This window comes from Triticum aestivum, chromosome 7D (genome assembly GCF_018294505.1).
Source record: "Triticum aestivum cultivar Chinese Spring chromosome 7D, IWGSC CS RefSeq v2.1, whole genome shotgun sequence".
NCBI lineage: Eukaryota > Viridiplantae > Streptophyta > Magnoliopsida > Poales > Poaceae > Triticum > Triticum aestivum.
Window position 1 is genome coordinate 201,976,707 of NC_057814.1, and position 12,693 is coordinate 201,989,399.

Genomic DNA, 12,693 nt, shown 5'->3' on the forward strand with positions numbered 1-12,693 from the left:
TTATGAATCACAACGTATCGAACTGGCTATCAACATAGTAGGCTTATCTACATGAAAAAGATGACGTCACACTCAATGAACAATCATCGGTTTATGAAATGCCCGCTTCTGACCGCCCTGGCCCACCAAAGGCTCCTCTGCTGTGCGCTGCCTGCGTTGGGTCACTGACATGCAGGCCATGCACCCAAAGAGCCCACACGTCAGTGGAAGAACGACGCGGTGTCCTAGGTCAGAGTCGAGGGCGCCACTCGCGGCACGCCCGGCTGAACACGCCTCCGTGCCGCATTCAAACACCTCCATGAAACCCGCCCGTGTGGAAGCCGAGAAACCCACTCTGGACACACGTCTGTTCATGACCGGGCCGGCGTTAAACGCAACGCCGGCCGAGCTCCTCCCGTCCGCCGTCTATTTAATCTCCTATTTAAACGAGGCCAAACGCCGGCCAAGAATCGCACACCTCCGCCGCTCCCCTATCTCCTCCACCATTTTGTCCACTCTTACAATGGCTTACGAAGAGTAGTTATTCCGCATCCAAGCCGGCTGGGTAGCCCACCGGATACGAGCTATGCAGCTCGCTGATCCACCTCCCCCCCTCGCCCGACGGAGCCAGTTGCCGCCCCAAGCCGGCGCGCGGTTCAGCAACTCGCCACTCTAGGCCAGCTCGACGAGGAGCGGCACACGGGCGTCGTTGCTGCCGTCCACGCCGCCGCCTTGTACCGCGTCTCCCGTTTCTATGGCCGAGACTCCCATGCCGGCGGCCGCGCCATGCAAGCAGCGACAGAAGCCGGGTGCGCGGAGAGCGACGAGTCGGTGGCCAGCGCCTCCGCGTCCGCCGCCATCATCGAGGAGAAGTAGAACACGGGAGGCCGCCGCCGCTTGGGTCCCATGAAGGCCACCACGGAGGCGACGCCGGCATACACAGCAGGTGTCTTGCCGGATGCTTTTGTTGCGAGGACCTTCGTCGACCCGGCATGGGCTCCACGGAAGAGGGGAATGTTAGGATGAACTTGAGCCGGTGCCGGCCATGGCGAAGTAGTGGCCGGTGATGAACTCGAACCGGTGCCGGCCACCATCATCTTCGGAACCAGCCAATGATATCAGTTGGGCAGTGGGGAAGCCAGCCGTCCTTTCCGCTGAAGCATATACCTCCGGGGCTCCCGGCAGTCCGGTGATCGTGCTGCCCGACATGAGGAACACAAATCGATCGGCAGGCGACCATTTAGGCCAGGTATTATATACCTGTGCTGTCCAGAACTAGCACCGCGTAGTTCATTTGAATGTAATGAAATCTGTCATGTTTGTATGAAAATCCGGTTTATATGATTCCGTCGTTGTTTATATGAAATATCAGTTTGTCTACGTGTTTGCGTGAATTTCGTCCGGTTGGTTGAGTTGCTGTCATAATGTGTGCGGCTACGATTGGATGGCATAATTTGCGGGTCGCCGGTCGGTCTGCGAGCGGCTCGGGCGGCGTTGTGGGACAAAAAAACACAGCTTGTGCGAGCTCGTCTCCAACGTGCGCGCTGGAGGATGCATGACAGCATGAGCACCCGAGCCATTCCTCGTTCATCGGTGGCAAAGGCACCGGTGGACAAAAGGGTCGCCAATATTTGGCTACCCCGGGCAAGATCCAAACAGCCCCTCCCAACAGATTCAAATCCCTCGTTCGCCGTGGAATTTTGCCATGTGTTGTTTTCATGGACTAGCAAGATGCCCGTGCATTGCACGGAACATCAAGATGCATTTTTCTACAAACTCCTGCATGCATGCAAGGGATAATTAATGTCCTCCTTTGCTAGTACCACGAGGCAAACACCATTAATATTGCATCGATTAGTGTTAGTGGCCTTGTATATCTGCAATTTGTAATTTTGATAGTGGCCCCTTGTATATAAAAATGGAGGGAGAAAGATGAGAGATAAGGTGAGGAGGAGTGGGGCGTGGTGACTGGTGGTGGGACTGGGCGGAGGCATGGGGATGGACGACGCATTATGTCTAGGTTTGTATCACTCTCACACACACCCACGTAGGTGGGGGACGTGCACGAAGAGAAGAGGTGCACACACGGCGCACGTACTCCCGTCTCTTTCCCAACCACACCCGCGCGGGTACACGGTGGAGCTCATTTCTGTACGAAAAAGGCAGCCCACGTGGTAATTTGGCACATGTACTGGTTGTCCACTTGGTGGAGGGAGGATCGTCTACCACGGGTGAACAAACAAATTGCGACTTGACGCGTTATGTTAAATTAAAAAAAGAGGCAAACCATGTGGGGCCTACCTTAGAGGCAAGGCTCTATACACTGGAGTACTTTTGATGTGTCCCGTCAACTCATAGAACGAGGAGAAGCTTGCTTAGTACGCCGTCTCCCCCGCCCACGGGCGCGGTGGCTCGCAGGATGAGGTGAAGCTTGCTTAAGAGTAGTAGTAGTACTGTACGCCTTTACGCCCGCTCCCTCGCCCACGCGCGCGGTGGCTCGCAACATGAGGAGAAATTTTTACTACTCCCTCCGTTTACTCCTCGTCCCTACTACGTACTTTGGTTAGTACTCCCTCCATTTACTTATACAAGGCCACTATTAAAAAATACATTTTGCATCTATACAAGGCCACAAATAGTAATCGAGACAAAAGTTACTACTCCCTTCTTTCCAGTTTATGGCTCAATTTCAAAATCTCTCCAACCAAGGTAGACGGTGAGTGGTCGAATTAATTTCGTAGTTTGCACAAGTAATTAGTACGCTCGTTTTTCTCAAGAAGTTATGTTTACCGAGGCATTAATTAGAACGAATGCATGAATGACCACTAAATTTCCATGAACTTGTACATGCATTGGTTAGTTTCCTCTTGACACTGCTTGCGTTGGGTGATCTAACGCACCTTGAAATCCAACATGTAATGGTACTACTACTAGTATAGTAGAATTGAGACTTATCAAACGGAAAAACGAATGTTTTTTAGATGAGCCCTATAAACCCTAGTGGGTACGTACTCCGTAAAAACAGATTTTTCCAAAACTAAGTCGCTCCCTTTCATGAATTCTGTAGTATACTCCTCCGTCGATGCTCCCTTTCATGAATTCTGTACTTCCTGTCGCCGACATGTTGGACATATAGCATCCGGGTCGACGTGTCAAGCACCAAATAATAGTGCAAAACAGCAGGGGGGACGCACCCCACTCGTACCGGCCCAGTAGTAGTAATGAGCAATGAGACGTCAAATCACAATGTCGCACCTTCCCAGACGGACGAAGCAACCATTATTTCACACTTCGGTTCGCCATCATCTCAAACCACGTAGTATTGCTTCTGCCTCAAGAGGGACACGCGCATCGCCTTGGTACATCATGACACGTGGGACCGCATGACAGGCCATGCTCCCCCGCCGATCGCTCGGTAAAATCACCTCATTTTTACTATACTTCCTCCGTATCGGTTTACTACATGGCATGCACGTCGTTCTAGGTTGAGAATTTAACTGGCTATATATGTGATGAACAGTACTCTAGCCTTTTAAAAAATGTATACTTTTGTACAGTAGTACTATCGATGGATTGCGCCATGGAGCAAAAATTGAAATTGAAAATAAAGGTGGTACATATAGAGAGCGCTCGTCGCCAAATTATGCATATAGTACTATTAAAAAAGCTATTACGTGCTTAATTGGGGTGCTAAATTCTATTAAAGAAATACTAGTAGTATGTACATACTGAAGAGTTAAAGTAACGAGAAGAAACATAACATAGTTCTGCTGGGGGCTCAGCACAACACACCCCTCAAATTAAACTAAGCACACCTAAAATTAAACTATGCAACTAATCCGGTAGACACTGCATTAGAAGTTTAGAACCACCATGAGCAACGACACTGCCACCTTACTCGGAGTCCTCGTCCACGTCCTCGACTTCGTCCTTGTCCCTCTTCCTCTTGGCCGATACTTCTTTGCTTGAACCGCACACTTGGCTGTTGCTCTTCATCCAACCTTTCTAGATATTGAAACAAAGGTAGCCATCCATTGCAGCGTAGTGGATGTGGTCTATATCTAGTACATTCCGCTGCCATGCATGATGATGAAACATGTAATGAGGGTTCTCCAGTTTACGGTACAAAGGATGAACCATGGCTCCTGCCAGGGTCAGCATTGAAGGCTGACGAGAGGGCACCAGCCGATTCTTCTGGAGGTCGAAGGGGTTTCCTACAACGAGGCCTATCCGACCCAGGACTTCTTTGTCGTTCTTAAAGTCTACAGTAACGAATTTCACTATTTTGTTCTTGAGGAAGTTCTTAAAATCCTGGCACTCAACATCGGCATGGCATATGTGGTAGACCAAGCAAACGTTATGTACGCAAACCTGGATCACGGCGGGCTTCTTCCTCTCTTCGTCCTTTAGATCCTTCTCTCGTCCCAGGACTGTGGTGTACTAAACATCTAGCCCAGCGACCCACTCATCATCTGAGTTTTCGAACATGCGTCTGAAGCGAGAAAGGCATCCTTTCACCGTCGCGGAAGAACGGGTGTAGATGACGTCGAACTCATCGCCGGTGATGGTTCTAACCTTGTACTCACCGCCGATCGTGGAGATTTGGGACGCCATGGATTTGGGAGGAGGGTTAGGATTAGTGGAACTGCCGTAATGTGAATGGACGGGACGACTAGGAGCGAACCGCCGTAGTATTGAAGGACGTGCGGGGACGAGTAGGAGCGAACTGCCAGCGTGCGAACGGCAGGGTAGTGGCTTTCCATTCTCCCATGATACGGGCTTCCGAGAGCCCTTGGATCTGAGATCGAATGGTTGCATGGCATGATTCTAGACCTATGGGTGAATATCCTATCCTGGAGGGTTATTCTACAAATTTTCAGCAACTTAGCATGCGACCGTTTGATCTCAGATCCAAGGGCTACCAGCAGCCCGTATCATGGTCGCGCCTACCACGACCGTCGCGTCGCTCGCGCGGTCGCGCCCTTGGAGATTTAACATGGTGCGTTAGGCTATCTGATGTTGGCATGTCATACATAGTCATCACTTAGTCACTCATACTACAACAAGGTTGGCTATAAGGTTGGCTATAAGTGTATTTTTTACTCCTCTCTATCTCTTTCTTCGTACTCCCTCGTCCCATAATATAAGAACGTTTTTGACACTAGTGTAGTGTCAAAAACGTTCTTATATTATGGGACACAGGGAGTACTAGTATTTATTGCATTTGCCAAGGAGTGACCTCTTCCAATGAAATGGTGTTGCTAAGTTTGCTTCATTTAATTAGCTATAGACTCAAAATTGTCTTTTCACCTAGGTACACGCGCTTAGCACCGTTTCTTCCTTGGGTCACCAAACTAGTCTCTCTCTTCTTGATTAACTTGCCACATCAGACTTTATGCCTATGTGGCAAGCTTAAGCACCTGTAGGAGCAAGTAAAAGTAAGTACAATAGTGCGCTTTACATGGCATTTTTGCATATGTGGAGGAAAGAGAGGCAAGAAAAAAGTGGAGAAGTGGGCTCTCATGCAAGAGCCAGCCTCTACTACATGGTGGAGCATTGGGAGAGGCACCTGTATGGAGGTGGTCAAGAATCGGAGACTCACGCCGGTCGTAGCACCGCTGTTAAAATGATAATGGCAAGTCAAATCATGGGGCCCCACCTGTCCAACAGTAACTCGCTGTCAAATCACACAGCCCTACGTTTGCAGCAGCCTACTCCCTCGTCTTCTCGCATCTCTGTCGAACCGACTATGCGGAACTGCCCCCCCTACCGCATAGGAAAAGCCCCGCCCTCGACTTTTAAATACAACTACATCCTCTTAAGAATCCAATGATATACTTTTTGTGACATAGTAACTCATATTTAGTTAGTCAAATGGATGACCTAGAACTACGTGCAGGCCCTATAAACCGAGACGCCTAAAAATAAAAAAACCGAGACGGAGAGGGTAGTTCAGCACGTATCTTTTTAGATCAATATAGTCGGGATTCACCAAGGAGCAAAACCAAGTGGTAGGCTGCTCCTGTCGTGTTGGCGTAGCAACTCAAGTAGGGTTAGCCCGCACACGAAATGGAGACACACTTAACAGGACCCCTTTGGCCGACATGTGGCTCATCCACCGTCTTGTTCCACGTGCGATGCACCAAATTACAGTTCGGAGCAGCGGTTGGAATTGGAGGCACCCCGGTCGTAGCGCCGCAGTAGTAGAAAATGAGCGATGAGGGGTCAAATCACAAAGCCCCACCTTTCCCGCATTAAGCTGGACGGACGAAGCAACCATCATTTCACTCTAGGGCGCAAGAGCATAAAGAAAAGAGAAAACAATGATGCGTGCGGCAGCTACCTAGGGCACCCTAGGGTAGGGGTCTCCACTACAGATCCTTTTTTTGAAAGCGCCTCCACTACAAATCGGCTTCTCCCTCGTCCTCTTGAAGAAAACCGATGATGAGTGCGGCGGTAGGGTTTGTAGGAGTACTACGGCGTGCGGGGCCACGTCGTAGTAAACGGGTTCGAGTCGACGCCTTAAATATGTGTGGGCCGCTTGGTTTTACGGGAACGAGGCAGCATTTTGGGTTCGGGGACCAGTGGAGATATAGTACGTACAAAAAATTGTGGACGTAGGTTCGACCGAAAGGCAATGATGCATGGGCCCTGCATTTTGATATACCCGGGGCCGCGTGAAATTTGCTACTCTACTCAAAACTAGTAAGGTACACATGTATTGAACGCATGAGATTTCGAAACCAAATTATGAATAAATACACACTATAGCATGTAAAGCTTTGAGTCATATATGCATGATGTAGATGTTCGTTTAGTTCTTATAGTTCATCTCATTCAAAATCAATTAGTTTTATAAAAATGTTAAGATTCATGGGGTTGTGCATTGTAAATCATAAAGTAAAAAACAAATAATGGCAATTCATTTAGAAAAAATAATCAATTATGATACAGAAGATTCTAGAACAAAGGAGAAGTGCTTGTGTTTTGAGGTTTGTGCATTATGCTTAAGTTCAACCATGGAGTCTTCTAAATTGTACATGTGGCAGATCTGGTGGAATGTTGATGATATCCAACGGCCAGTAGTGCTCGGATTTGCCTATCTCTGCACTGTCGGGTTAGCTTCATCCAGCGACCATCTTTCAAAGTTATTGGCACACTATATAGTTCTTGTGCCATAGTTGCATGTTTTGGAAAAAAGCTACTAGTGGGTTGTACTATCTATTTAGGAATAGAAGATGTATACATGGAAGTTGTAGGGAAAGAGATGACATGGAGCATCTCAATTCCTATGAGTAGGGATTGGAAAAGAGATGTCATTTGGTTCACATCATAGGAACTTTTCTATTGAATCTAGAGATGACATGTATCTCAATTCCTATGAGGAGGGATTAGAAAAGAGATGTAATTTGGTTCATATCATAGGAACTTTTCTATTGAATATACGCTAATGTTTATTTTCCTTTGAAATTAAGGGAGTATAGGAATCCATTCATATGAACCAAGTGGCTCTAAAGCTATAGAAATGATATCATGTTTATTTCCTTTGAAATGTGGAGTATATGAATCTATTCCTATGAACCAATTGGCTCTAAAGGAAAAAATCCTATAAAAATCATATCATATAGAGTTCCTATGATATTCCTCGACACTAAAGGATGCTTGAAATTGCTGCGGGTGATACGATGGTCTTTCTTTGTAGACTCCTCACCCATCTTTATAGTTACCTCTCGAAGATGAATGAAATGATATATACATGGTATTCTACATGTGCAATTTGGTACACGAAAACTCGGTAAAAGTTTGCGAGGTTCGAATTTTCAATAAAGCTATATGCACTGCATTTCGGAACGGAGGGAGCATACGGCAGTTGCTAACACTCACGTGGAAGATTTGTGTGTAGGAGGAGTGGCTGTTCTGTTAAATGACATGGCAAAACTGACACTGTCGGATGCCGATCTAACGGTTCTTACGGCGTTCGTCAGGAAAAGGCTTGTGGCGAACGTTTGTCGGATAATGATTTACGGACACATGCATTGCATTGATACGTGCCCCCCTCTCTCTCACGCACACGCACCCTCACGAGTCACGACTCTCCCGAGTCCTCTCGCAGACTCGCACGTCGCACCCACCGTCTATCTGCAGGTAGACGTCACGCACATATGTGCTCTTCACACCCTACCCTCAGAACTTCTAAAAAACAAAAGACGGCGCGCACATTTTATTTTAGCTCACACGTCACACACTTATACTATTACTCTTGCGGCGAACGTTCTTTGGGCATAGTATATTGTACTCTCACGAAGAGAAGCGGTGCACGCACGCACTAGTTCTCTCACACCCACTCGCGGGTACACGTAGGAGCGCATTTTTTTGAAGCTGGTACAACAAAATCACTCCACTATATATAAAAGCAGGAGCCTTAGCGCTTGCTTTACTAGGGTTCCTCTCGTTCACTCTCTCATGCTCTCCAGATCTAAGCAACACATAGGTGGCCACACTCTCTCTCAGCTCACGGCTGGTCACAAATCCGGCCGGACAACCTCGACCGGGGCAGGGGTGTAGGTGCATCGTTCACGCTGTCGTCGGCGGCGAGGGAGGAGACCAACGGCTGCCCGCGCGTCCCGATCGGCGGCCGTGCCGTTCTCTCCGAGAGAGCGCCGGCTCGGGAGGGCCTCCGACCCCTTCTTCCTCCCTGCGGTATTGTGGCCAAGATGCGGCCTCCCGACGCCGTCTTTGCCACATGCCGACGACCCTCAGGTATATATTCCTTCGAAACCTGCCTTGCTCTACTGCCCCAGCTCCCTTCGTGTGGATCCTTTTCTACTTCCGTCCGCTGTTCCAAAGCCACCTAGACTTCTACTATTATTAGAAGTAAAGCTAGTTCATACAGTCGACTCAAAGCGTTGGTTCAAACAGGGAAGAAAGTGGGAAAGCTGTAGCATGAATCTAGGACTTGGTTCTAAGAGGAAACGGGGGAAAGTAGTAATATCTGTCACTGTTTAAATAACCGTATTTCGTATTTGCGCAAACAGGGATGTCTGTCTCCATATCGTTTCGGGATGTCTGTCTCCGTATCGTTTCTATCCGCGCAATCAAAAGCACACACCTCAGTTTTAGTACAACTGCGCAAAATGAGATGGCTATCCCTCGTTGCCGTCGTCTAACCTCCCGTCTTCAAGGTATCCCTACATTGGTAGTAACTAAGGTAGAATGACCAACGCAATCTAAAAGAAGCTGATTCGTACGTTTTACTTCCTGATTGCAGTGCAGGGACGAGCGAAAACAACTGCATCCTAGTCCGGAATGCACTTTCTACCAGTTCATCCATGGACCGAGGACTAGCTGGCACGGCTGCACGGCGGTTTTTTGGACAGGTGCGCGGACAAGAGGCATTGTGGTCTGCTTATTTCTGCAAATAGCGGTGCTTAAATTTAGTGGAATGCACAAGCATTTCAGCTGGTCAGTACACTGCATGGTTCAGTTCAGCATTCCAGCTGAGACCACAATTATAATTGGTTATTCTGGAATGAGAGAACCTAACCCTGGATGGTGGCAACAAGAAAAAACCAGAGTGAACTCCAGGAAATTTAAGCCTGCCGGGAGGCCCTTTGCTCAGAGAAGCCTTGCTTGTTTTTTCCTGATTTGTAAACCTTCTCACAACTTTGTCTTTTGCTGTGAACTAGTATATGTTTGTTATGTTCTATGAATCATTGAGATGTATAAAATTGCTTAACTTATGCTTTTCAAGTTTTTTATGAAGACGAGTTTAATGTGAGTGTTCCACATGAGCGCTGGACTAGCGTGTGAACGTTTGGAATTTATTACATTGTGGCCTCAATTAACTGCATGAACCACTGTAACAAGATACATAGTTGCTTATATGTCAGACAGCAGATTGTTGATTGTTAGCTGGTCGATAGCCTAGTGTTGAAGCGAGCTGAGCCAATGTGCCGTGTTTTGCACAACTGCTTACAAGTGGGGTAGCACCAACAGTGTTTACAAGTACTTATGTATACGTCGGCGCACGGTTCTCGAACGAGTGCTCTATTTCATCAAAACACACACTGCTCGTATGATAAACCGTGACAACTTATGTCTTACCATGCCATATTCATGAAAAAACTAGTGAGGACGCATCTGTTTCGGCAACAATTATGATGGTTCTCACATGATTCACGGGCACACAAAAGTAGCAGCAGTTCCCATAGACGGATTCAAACAGAGTACTAGCCCCAGAGGGGTCGATAACAGGCAAGGTTCGGATAATTAGACACAATCCAAACTACTATTAAACACTAGCTGGGGCAACTATTTCATGCCTCGATCTAATTTGGGCTGGACACAAGACGGACCTTGCCATGAACATCATCGAGGACGTCCCGCAGCAGCTCAATCCTGTGAACCTTCATGAAGACAACCTTGTGGCCTTGCCACTGATAAACTTGTTTGTGGAGGCATGCCACGTCATCTTCCTGCGTAAGCTTGACAAGAACAGTATGCCTCACAAACGAAGGAGTAGCTTTGAACTTCTTGTGCTTCAGTACACCCTGGACAACACGCCTGACAACAGTGAGGCTGGAATACAACTCTTCATTGGTATAACCGCAAATGGCTTCCAGGATCCAACAGCCTAAGAACTCTGTTTTCCCAGTGCGTATATTCAGGTCGTCCGCCTCATAGCGAGTGACATGTACAACCACACAATCCTTGTCTGCATCAGGGCTCTAATTGAAACAGAAACAAATTCTGAATTACTTTTCAGTATAAGAAACACAAGTTATTTAAACCACTATGTATAGCATGGCATCGAAGCTAATAAAATTTTGCATTATTAATCACCACATACTTCCTTTTCTAAAAAAATCACCACATACTTAGATGAAAAACCACAATCGAGATCGGCAAAGAAGGAAATCACCTTGGGCAGCTCAGCGGGGGGGGGGGACACATCCTCGAAGGGGGAAAACTGCTCCTGCAGTGCCACGGGGGCTGTAACCTCAAACGGGGCGTTGACCATCTCAGTAGTGGCCGTGAGCGTATCTGGGGTCGGCTCGGTGGTTGCCTCCATCTTCTTGGAGCTCTCTGTCTCGTGGGGATCAGCCTCCCGCGTCTGCTCCAATATCGGCAGATCTTTGCCTGGTTCTCCTTGGTCCATCATGAAACTGACGAATACTAGGAGACCACTGAAAGGAAAACACAATCGCAATGACAATGAAACAAAAAAGAGAGTGAGGATCGGTTACTGCTTTGCAAAAGTTCTTTTTTTTCTCTGAACGAAAATATACCAACATCACGGATCCGCTTACCTTCCCTTCGTTCGGAGAGAAGAACAGTGGCAGATGCGAGTGTTGCCTTTCTTGAAGACGGTGAGGGAGAAGGGGATTCAGCGAAGAGTGAAATGATGGTTGCTTCGTCCGTCAAACTTAGACTGCGGGGAGGTGGGGTTTTGTGATACGACGGCTCGTTACTGCCGCGCTACGACCGGGGTGACTCTCCGCCTGCATACTGCCTTCTAATTTGGTGGATGGCATTTGGGCCCGCGCGCTGCATGGCCCGCATGTCGGTGAACAAAAGTATAACGACATTCAGTAGAGGGAGACGTTTCAATGACCTAGGAGGAGCCAGAAGCGGTAGAGTGTCTCCACTGTACTAGTAGTAATTGTTTTTCTGGGTAGCTGTAGAGTGTCTCCACTGTACTAGTAGTAATTGTTTCTCTGGGCCCAAGACAAAACAGCCCATCCACACTAGTAAATAGTAAAATCAATTCAAAAGCCCATATATTTACTGAATGAGAGGCGCTACCCACACCCAGCACACCGCCCCCCCCCAAAAAACCTGGGTGCTCTTCTTCCTCCTCGCTCCCACCCACCTCACGTCAGCTCGCTCCACTCGTACCCCCAAATTCCTCACCTCACTCCTACAGAAAACCCCAGCTCCCCTTCTTCCTCACTCCTACAGAAAACCCCCAGCTCCCCTTCTTCTTCGCTCGCACTACAACTAGGCTCGTCATTCGTTACTCTGCTCAAATCCGTGAGCGCGACGCGACGCCCTCGAGGAAAATGGAGTCGGCTGACCCCAGCGCCAAGAAGATGAGGCTCCCGCCAGCGGCGACGCCTGTTGTAGATCCCGCACCCGGCAGCGCGGGGAGAAGCGGCGACCCCGCCCCCACCGGATCCCAGGAACCCGTAGAATCTCGGGTGGACCGCATCAGCGATCTCCCGGACGCCGTCCTTGGGGAGATCATCTCGCTTCTCCCCACCAAGGATTGCTGCCGCACCCAAGTCCTCTCAATTCGGTGGCGCCCTCTATGGCGCGCCGTGCCCCTTAATCTCGACTGTCGTCAGCTATCTCTCTTCAATGATTTTGAAATCCCCTAGAGCCATCATCTCCTCCCACCAGGGCTCCGTTCAAAGCCTCTGCATCCCGTCATGCTACCTGAGCAAGCATACCATGCCCTGCACGGTGGACGCCTGGCTGAAATCCCCTGAATTCACAGAACTACAGCTGCTTGAGTTCTACTATTCCCCTGGAAATCACATACCATACGAACGCCATGAACTTGTGCCCTCAGCACCGATGTCCATCTCGCGGTTTTCGTCCTCTCTCCACACCGCCACCTTTGCGCTGTGCTACCTACCAGACAATCTGGTACTAAACCTTCGACTCCCATTTCTCAAGAAACTTTCACTTGTGCGGGTTCGTATATCGGAG